Source organism: Triticum urartu, chromosome 2 (genome assembly GCF_003073215.2).
Source record: "Triticum urartu cultivar G1812 chromosome 2, Tu2.1, whole genome shotgun sequence".
NCBI classification, from domain to species: domain Eukaryota; kingdom Viridiplantae; phylum Streptophyta; class Magnoliopsida; order Poales; family Poaceae; genus Triticum; species Triticum urartu.
The window spans coordinates 205229683-205238356 of NC_053023.1; the positions used below are offsets into that span (position 1 = coordinate 205229683).

The 8674-nt window shown below is 47.9% G+C and overlaps 1 pseudogene; it reads left to right on the forward strand.

The window, feature by feature from the left end:
• Positions 1-5758: 5758 nt before the first annotated feature.
• LOC125541410 lies at positions 5759-7967 on the forward strand (annotated as a pseudogene).
• Positions 7968-8674: the final 707 nt, after the last annotated feature.

Below are 8674 nucleotides of genomic sequence, written 5' to 3' on the forward strand. Positions count from 1 at the left end.
AAGTTTAGTCCCACCTCGCTAGCCGAGGGGCGCCCGCACTGGTTTATAAGCCCCAGTGTGGTAGCTCTCTCGAACTCCTCTCATAAGCAGGTCTTCCGGGCCTACGTCTGCTGCTATGTCCTGATGGGCCTATTGGGCTAGCGGGCCTGCATCCTGACCCAATTAGAATTTGGGTTTCTAGTCGTATGCAGGCCGGTGTGGCCCAGTAGGTGGGCTTTTTTTCATTTAGTTTTTTCTTTTCTACTTTATTTATTTTGTTTTATTTATTTTTAGTTGTTTTTTGCTGTATTTAGAATTTCTTTGTGAATATTTTTGCTTTAGGTACAAAAAATTAGAAACTTTCTGTTAGTGCCGGTAGTTTTCAAATTTGAATAGTTTAAATTTTGAATTATTTGAAATTTGTGTGAATCACTAGTTTGTGAATAACTTAACTTTAAAAATACATTTTTCAGTGATTCTTTTTTATTATGTTTAATATTAGTGTGTTTTATCATTATATTCAATTTGATAATGCTTAGGTTATTTAAAAAATTAAATGCCTTTGTAACAGATGAGTTTTCGTCCGAAACCCTGATAGTTCGAAAGAGATTGTCCATTTTATACATAAAGTGCATCCAATTTTTGCCGTAACCCTCTTTACTTTTTTGCACATGCTATGTGGGTGAAATTATGATACCATGCCAATTTTCAACCTTTTCGGAGTTTATTTGAAGTGTTTTTCAATTTAGCTGAAAAAAATCAGTAAATGTATGAAAGAATTTATTTGCACAAATTTCTTCGCGTTTCAAATGCCAATACACATAACTACCCCTAACTATTACAGAGATTCCCTCCTGGGTGTGAAACACAGAAGAAACTGATGATATATAGTGAAGCCGATCACATCCCAGATCTTTGGGTGTGAAACTTTTTCTTCGCGTGTGTCACTTTGCGCCGTAACCATGGAAAATCTTCATCATTTAACGGGATGCTCGGGTCAATATTCACTGTGAATGGAGCAATTTCATCAAACTTTTCGTAATCTCCTGACATTTCTATCTTGTCATCCACTCCCATGATGTTTCTCTTCCCAGAAAGAACTATGTGCTGCTTTGGCTCATCGTATGATGCATTCGCTTCTTTATCTTTTCTTTTTCTCGGCTTGGTAATCATGTCCTTCACATAGAAAACTTGTGCCACATCATTGGCTAGGATGAATGGTTCGTCTGCATATGCAAGATTGTTGAGATCCACTATTGTCATTCCATACTGCGGGTCTTCCGTTACCCCGCCTCGTGTCATATTGACCCATTTGCACCGAAACAAAGGGACCTTCAAACCACGTCTATAGTCAAGTTCCCATATGTCCTATATATAACCATAATATGTTTCCTTTCCTGTCTTGGTTTCTGCATCAAAGCGGACACCACTGTTTTGGTTGGTTCTCTTATCTTGGGGGATCGTGTAAAATGTATTACCATTTATCTCGTACCCCTTGAAAGTCATTATATTTGAAGATGGTAACTGGGACAGCAAGTACATGTCATCTTCAATAGAGGCTCATGCATGGTACGTGTCTGCAACCAGCTGGCGAAACTCCTGGTTTGTTCACGTGTAATCCAGTCATCAGACCGCTCCAGGTGTTTGGAGCGTAGCAAATTCTTGTGTTCTTCCATATACGGATCCATCAAGGCGGAATTCTGTAGAACTGTGTAGTGTGCTTCTGTGAGAGAATGTCCGTCCATACATATTATTTGATCCCCTCCTAGCGTGCCTTTTCCATCCAGTCTGCCCTTATGCCGTGATTCAGGAACACCAATCGGCTTAAGGTCAGGAATAAAGTTAATACAAAACTCAATGACCTCCTCATTTTCATGGCCCTTGGAGATGATTCCTTCTAGCCTAGCACGTTTATGAACATATTTCTTTAAGACTCCCATGAACCTCTCAAAGGGGAACATATTGTGTAGAAATACAGGACCCAAAATGTTGATCTCTTCGCATAGGTGAACTAGGACGTGCGTCATGATGTTGAAGAAGGATGGTGGGAACACCAACTTGAAACTGACAAGACATTGCACCAAATCATTCTCTAACCTTGGTATAATTTCTGGATCGATTACCTTCTGAGAGATTGCATTGAGGAATGCACATAGCTTCACAATGGCTAATCGAACGTTTTCGGTAGAAGCCCCCTCAATGCAACCGGAAGCAGTTGCGTCATAATCACGTGGCAGTCATGAGACTTTAGGTTCTGAAACTTTTTCTCTGCCATGTTTATTATTACCTTTATATTCGACGAGAAGCCAGACGGTACCTTAATACTGAGCAAGTATTCAAAGAAGATTTTCTTCTCTTCTTTGGTAAGAGCGTAGATTTCATGACCCTGATGTATGTCGTCTTTTCCGTGCATACGTTGCTGGTCCTCCCGTGCCTCAGGTGTATCTTTTGTCTTCCCATACACACCCAAGAAGCCAAGCAGGGTCACACAAAGATTCTTCGTCACGTGCATCACGTCGATTGCGGAGCAGACCTCTAGGTCTTTCCAATAGAGCAGGTCCCAAAATATAGATTTCTTCTTTCACATGGGTGCACGTCCGTCAGCGTCATTCGGAACAGATTGTCCACCAGGACCCTTTCCAAAGACCATCTTCAAATCCTTGACCATATCATGTACATCAGCACCAGTACGGTGGCGAGACTTCGTCCGATGATCCGCCTCACCTTTGAAATGCTTGCCTTTATTTCTTACGGGATGCCTGGTCGGAAGAATCGACGATGTCCCAGGTACACATTCTTCTTACAATTTGCCAAATATATACTGTCGGTATCGTCCAAACAATGCGTGCATCCGCGGTATCCCTTGTTTGTCTGTCCTGAAAGGTTACTGAGAGCAGGCCAATCATTGATGGTCACGAACTGCAACGCCTTTAGGTCAAATTCTTCCCCCTTGTGCTCATCCCACGCATGTACACCTATTCCATTCCACAGTTGTAAGAGTTCTTCAACTAATGGCCTTAGGTACACATCAATGTCGTTGTCGGGTTGCTTAGGGCCTTGGATGAGCACTGGCATCATAATGAACTTCCGCTTCATGCACAACCAAGGAGGAAGGTTATACAAACGTAGAGTCACAGGCCAGGTGCTATGGTTGCTGCTCTGCTCCCCAAAAAATGACATCTACGCTTAGACCAAACCATACGTTCCTTGCGTCATCTGCAAACTCCTTCCCGTACTTTCTTTCGATTTTTCTCCACTGCGACCCGTCAGCGGGTACTCTCAACTTTCCGTCTTTCTTGCGGTCTTCTCTATGCCATCGCATCGCCTTGGCATGCTCTTTGTTTTGGAACAAACATTTCAACCGTGGTATTATAGGTGCATACCACATCACCTTGGCAGGAATCTTCTTCCTGGGGCGCTCGCCCTCAACATCACCAGGGTCATCGCGGCCGATCTTATAGCGCAATGCACCGCATACCGGGCAAGCGTTCAAATCCTCGCACTCACCGTGGTAGAGGATACAATCATTAGGGCATGCATGTATCTTCTGCACCTCTAACCCTAGAGCGCAGACAGTCTTCTTTGCTTCGTACGTACTCTCGGGCAATTCGTTGTCCTTTGGAAGCATATTCTTTATCATTACCCGCAAGTTTCAAATCCCTTGTTAGATACACCATTCTCTGCTTTCCATTGCAGCAATTCCAGTGTGGTGCTCAGCTTTTTTTTGTCACCTACGCAATTCGGGTACAACAATTTTTTGTGATCCTCTAACATGCGCTGCAACTTCTTCTTCTCCAAATCACTTGCGCAGTTTCTCTTTGCATCGGCAATGGCCCGACCTAGATCATCAACGGGCTCATCCGATGCCTCTTCTTCAGCTTCTTCCCGCATTGCTGGCTCAGCTTCTTCCCGCATTACCGGCTCAGCTTCTTCCCTAATTGTTGTATCATCGTATTCAGGGAATCCATGGCCAGGATAGCTGTCGTCGTCCTCTTCTTCTTCATTGTCTTCCATCATAACCCCTCTTTCTCTGTGCTTGGTCCAAACATTATAGTGGGGCATGAAACCGGACTCAAACAGGTGGACGTGGATGGTTCTTGACGTAGAGTAATTGTGACCATTCTTACAGCCAGCACATGGACAAGGCATAAAATCATCCGCCCGCTTGTTTGCCTCAGCCGCAAGCAGAAAAGTATGCATGTCATTAATGAACTCGGGAGAGCATCGGTCATCGTACATCCATTGCCGGCTCATCTTCAATACACAGCACCGAAAACACCAAATTAATACAATACATAAAGTTCATACAACACTTAAATGCAACAAACAAATAACTCTCTAGCTAAAGAATTTAAATGAAACAACAAATGCGATCAAGATCGCAACTAAGGTAACAATTGATCCAACAGCATAATGATACCGAGCCTCACTATGAATGGCATATTTTCTAATCTTTCTAATCTTCAAGCGCATTTTCTCCATCTTAATCTTGTGATCATTGACGACATCGGCAACATGCAACTCCAATTCCATCTTCTCCCTCTCAATTCTTTTCAATTTTTCTTTCAAATCCTCGTTTTCTCTTTCAACTAAATTTAACCTCTCGACAATAGGGTCGGTTGGAATTTCCGGTTCAACTACCTCCTACATACAAATATCTATGTCAGTTTGATGGGCATAATTTGTCATAAACACGAAATGCAACAAATAGTTTTAAAAGAGAATATACCACATTCGAATCATAACAAGGACGAGGGCCAATGGGGACGGATATCAAAACCATGGCACTATGTATAACAAACAGCGTACGGGTAAGATAATTATACGAGTAACTATATATCCAAATCACACAAACATCAATTTTTATATAAAATTTCATGAACAAGAGGCTCACCACAAGGTGGTGCCGGCGACGGGACGGTGCAGGCGATCGACGGTGGTTACGATGGAGATTTAGAATGCACTAAGTAAACCACACCTACATATGCAAACTAAGTGTTATTTTGACCTCGATTTGCATATAAATCAAATACTACCACATATAATTCCTCCCAAATTACTAAAACCCACAATTAATCACTATATAAACCAATACAAGAGCTAATTTAGCAATGAGAGATGAAAGAACAAAGTTGCTAACCTTTGTGATCATTTGAATGGATGGGGGCCTGCAAATCTTGACAAATTTGGGGCAAATTTTGTGATGAACTCGAGAGGAAGAAGGGAAGAACAGAGGAGAGGAAAAGGGGAAAGGGGGAAGAACAGAGTGCTGGTGGACGAAGGGTTTATATAGGGCGACCTTTAGTACCGGTTCGTGACACAAACCGGTACTAAAGGTGCTGGAGGGGCCCCTCTCTGACAACATCCTGCCACCACTCTCATTAGTACCGGTTCGTGGCACGAACCGGTGCTAAAGGTTCGCCACGAACCGATACTAAAGATCTCCTCCCGCCTGGCCGTTGGAATCTACACTAATGGACACATTAGTGCCGGTTCTGTTACAAACCGGAACTAATGTGTCTCACATTTGACCATTTTTCTACTAGTGGCATGAATCCTAGAGCAGCATCTCGACTGACCCAAATTTAAAATTCAAGCGGCTTGGGTATAGGTAAAGTGAACTAATTCACATTATCCCCCTACTGGCGGCCATTTAAGCCTCTCCACTAGAGCCAATGTGAGGGCGTGCCACCCTCCACTGACGATCCTCCATCCTGGCCTTGTTGCCGCCGGCTATAAATACATGTACGCCTTGTGCTCCTCCCGGCTATCCTCTGATACGCAACAGAACAGCATGGAACTCACTCGCCTGAGCCTCGTCCTACTCTGCGCCGGATTGCCACTGAATTGCCACTGCTCCTCTTCTCGCGTGCAGGTAATCAAATCAAATAGACTTGAGGTTGGTGTCTTGAGGAATACTGTAGGTAGGTGCAGTTTTGTAACAGCGGCCGGCGACGTTTGTTTACAGAGGCAGGCGAGGTGGGCGTGTGCTACGGCAGGAACGGGAACAACCTGATGGACCCAGCGTCGGTGGTGCAGCTGCTGAAGAAGAACGGCATCACGTCGGTGAGGGTGTACGACACCGACCAGGGCGTGCTGGACGCGATGAAGAACAGCGGCATAAAGATGGTGGTGGCGGTACCCAACGAGATGCTCCCGTCCGCGGCCGGGGACCCAGACTGGGCCATCCAGTGGGCCAACAACAACCTGTTGCCCTACTACCCTGCCACGGATATCCGTGGCGTCACGGTAGGGAACGAGGTCTTCAAGCAGGCAAGCGAGCATACGTCGCACCTCGTCCCGGCCATGAAGAATGTCCAGGCGGCGCTGGCTGGCCTGGGCCTCGCCGACGCCGTGAAGGTGACGACCCCGATTGCGCTCGATGCGCTGAAGGTATCGTTCCCGCCGTCCGAAGGTGAGTTCAAGGACGACATCGCGCAGTCGGTGATGAGTCCCATGATTGATTTCTTGGCGCAGACAGGCTCGTACCTCATGGTCAACATCTACCCGTACTACGCGTATGCGTCGTCCAATGGCGCCATGGACATCAACTACGTGACCTTCCGCCCCAACGGCGGCGTGGGCGACAGTCGGAGCGGCCTCACCTACTATAGCCTATATGAAGCCCAGCTCGACGCTGTGTATTACGCGATGGAGAGGCTGGGCTCCTCCAGCTCCAGGAACCACACTAAGAAGATGAGAGTGCTGAGGGGAGGAAGGCGTGCCCCGAAGCCCAAGGTGCCCGCAGTAGGCGGGGAGTCGAGCCCGGGAGGGTGTGCCTACTGCCCACAGAGCCTGGGTTTCACAAAGGCGGACGCCCAGGCCTACACCAACAACCTCATCAAACTTGCGCTCTCCGGCGCCGGCACCCCCCACCGCCCTGAATTCGACATCTCCGTGTACATCTTCGAACTTTTCAACGAGAACGAGAAGCCGACTGCGGAGGAGCAAAACTACGGCCTGTTCTACCCCAACGGCCAGCCGGTGTATCAGGTCGACTTCGGGGCCGGCGACAAGTCCAGCAGCTGGTGCGAGGCGAACGCAGCGGTCGGGGACGCACGCCTCCAGGCGGCGCTGGACTGGGCGTGCGGCAACGGGGCAGACTGCAGCGCCATCCAGCCCGGGAAGCCTTGCTACGAGCCCGACACCAAGGTGGCGCACGCCACCTACGCCTTCAACGACTACTACCAGCGCAAGGGCCGGGCCGGCGGGACGTGCGACTTCTCCGGCGCCGCTTCCATTGTCTACCGGCAACCAGCAGGTGAGCTTCCGCTTCCGCTCCTTCTCCTAGTCAATTAAGTTGTTGTCCAATACCAGATGATCATCGTTTGTTTGCATGCATGCGGTGATAGGCACCTGCGACCCCAAGGCAGGGAGCTGGTGCGTGGCGAACGCGGCGGTCGGGGACGCTCGGCTCCAGGCGGCGCTGGACTGGGCGTGTGGCCACGGGGCGGACTGCAGCGCCATCCAGCCCGGCGCGCGGTGCTTTGATCCTGACACAAAGGTCGCGCACGCGTCTTACGCATTCAACGATTACTACCAACGCAACGGGCGGTCTGGCAGTTCATGCCATTTTGGCGGAGCCGGCTCCGTTGTTCATCAGGCACCAAGTGAGTTCCTGACGCTCAAAACTTATATACTACTCCAGTACTAAGTACTAACATGACGTTTCTGCAAATGAGTTCATCTGATTTAATTAGTGTTTATTCATTTGTTTGCAGAGATCGGAAACTGCGTGCTGCGATCAAGGGCCTGAAGACCTGAACCGACAACTGGTAGCGAAGACCAAAGGCTAGGCTGGCTCCTAGCTATTACTAGCTTGGAATAATGAACTCAACGCTCTACTACTTCGTATCAAAGTGTCTCAAAGAAAGAAAGAAAACCACTTCGTATCAAAGAAGTATATAGCCAGTTTTCTGCTGTAAAACTAGGCGAATAAACCCATGCTTACGTCTTATATAACGCCATTATGGTATCTTTGCTGCTCATATTAGAGCAACTCTTGCAGAGTCACCAAAACTTGAGCCGCCATCCACCATATGAAGCACACTTCAAAATGTTTTTTAGGTTGCCAGGCTTGTGCACAAACACGGAAATGCCAAATGGCAGCCTCCACAACATTCATTCTATTTGTTTTTTTTTTCATTTGCTTCAAATTTATAGAGGCAATTTAAGTGACACTTAATCTAACCAAACATTGAATAAACACGATAACTAACGGACTAGCTGCCCGTCCTCCTCCCCTTCGTCTCCCGTCCAGACCTCTAGTCCGCCTCCCCTCCCGCCGTCGCCGGATCCCAGCTGGGCAAAGCCCGTGCGGGGGGATGATGGCGGCGGCGGGGCGTCCCTTCGTCGCGGTTTGGAGGCGTGGCTGTGACGGTGGATCTTGAGTGGGCGCCTCGGGATGACGTGTGTGTGGCCATGGCGCCGGTCACGCAGCGATGAAACCTCCTCTACCTTTGGTTGTCTTCATCGTCGGTCCAAAGAGATCTGGTCGGTGGGTGTTGCCTTGCGGCGGCTTCCCGGCGACGGATCAAGTGGAGGAGGAGATGGTGGCCTAGCTGCTGAAGCGGGTGAGGATGCCACCGTCGTCGGTGGCGCCCAAGGGTGTCGTTTTCCTCGCTGGAGGCGACGTTGGGGGCGTCCCTCGCTCCATTGTTTCCGGGGAAACCTCAGATCTAGAGGAGGCTACCAT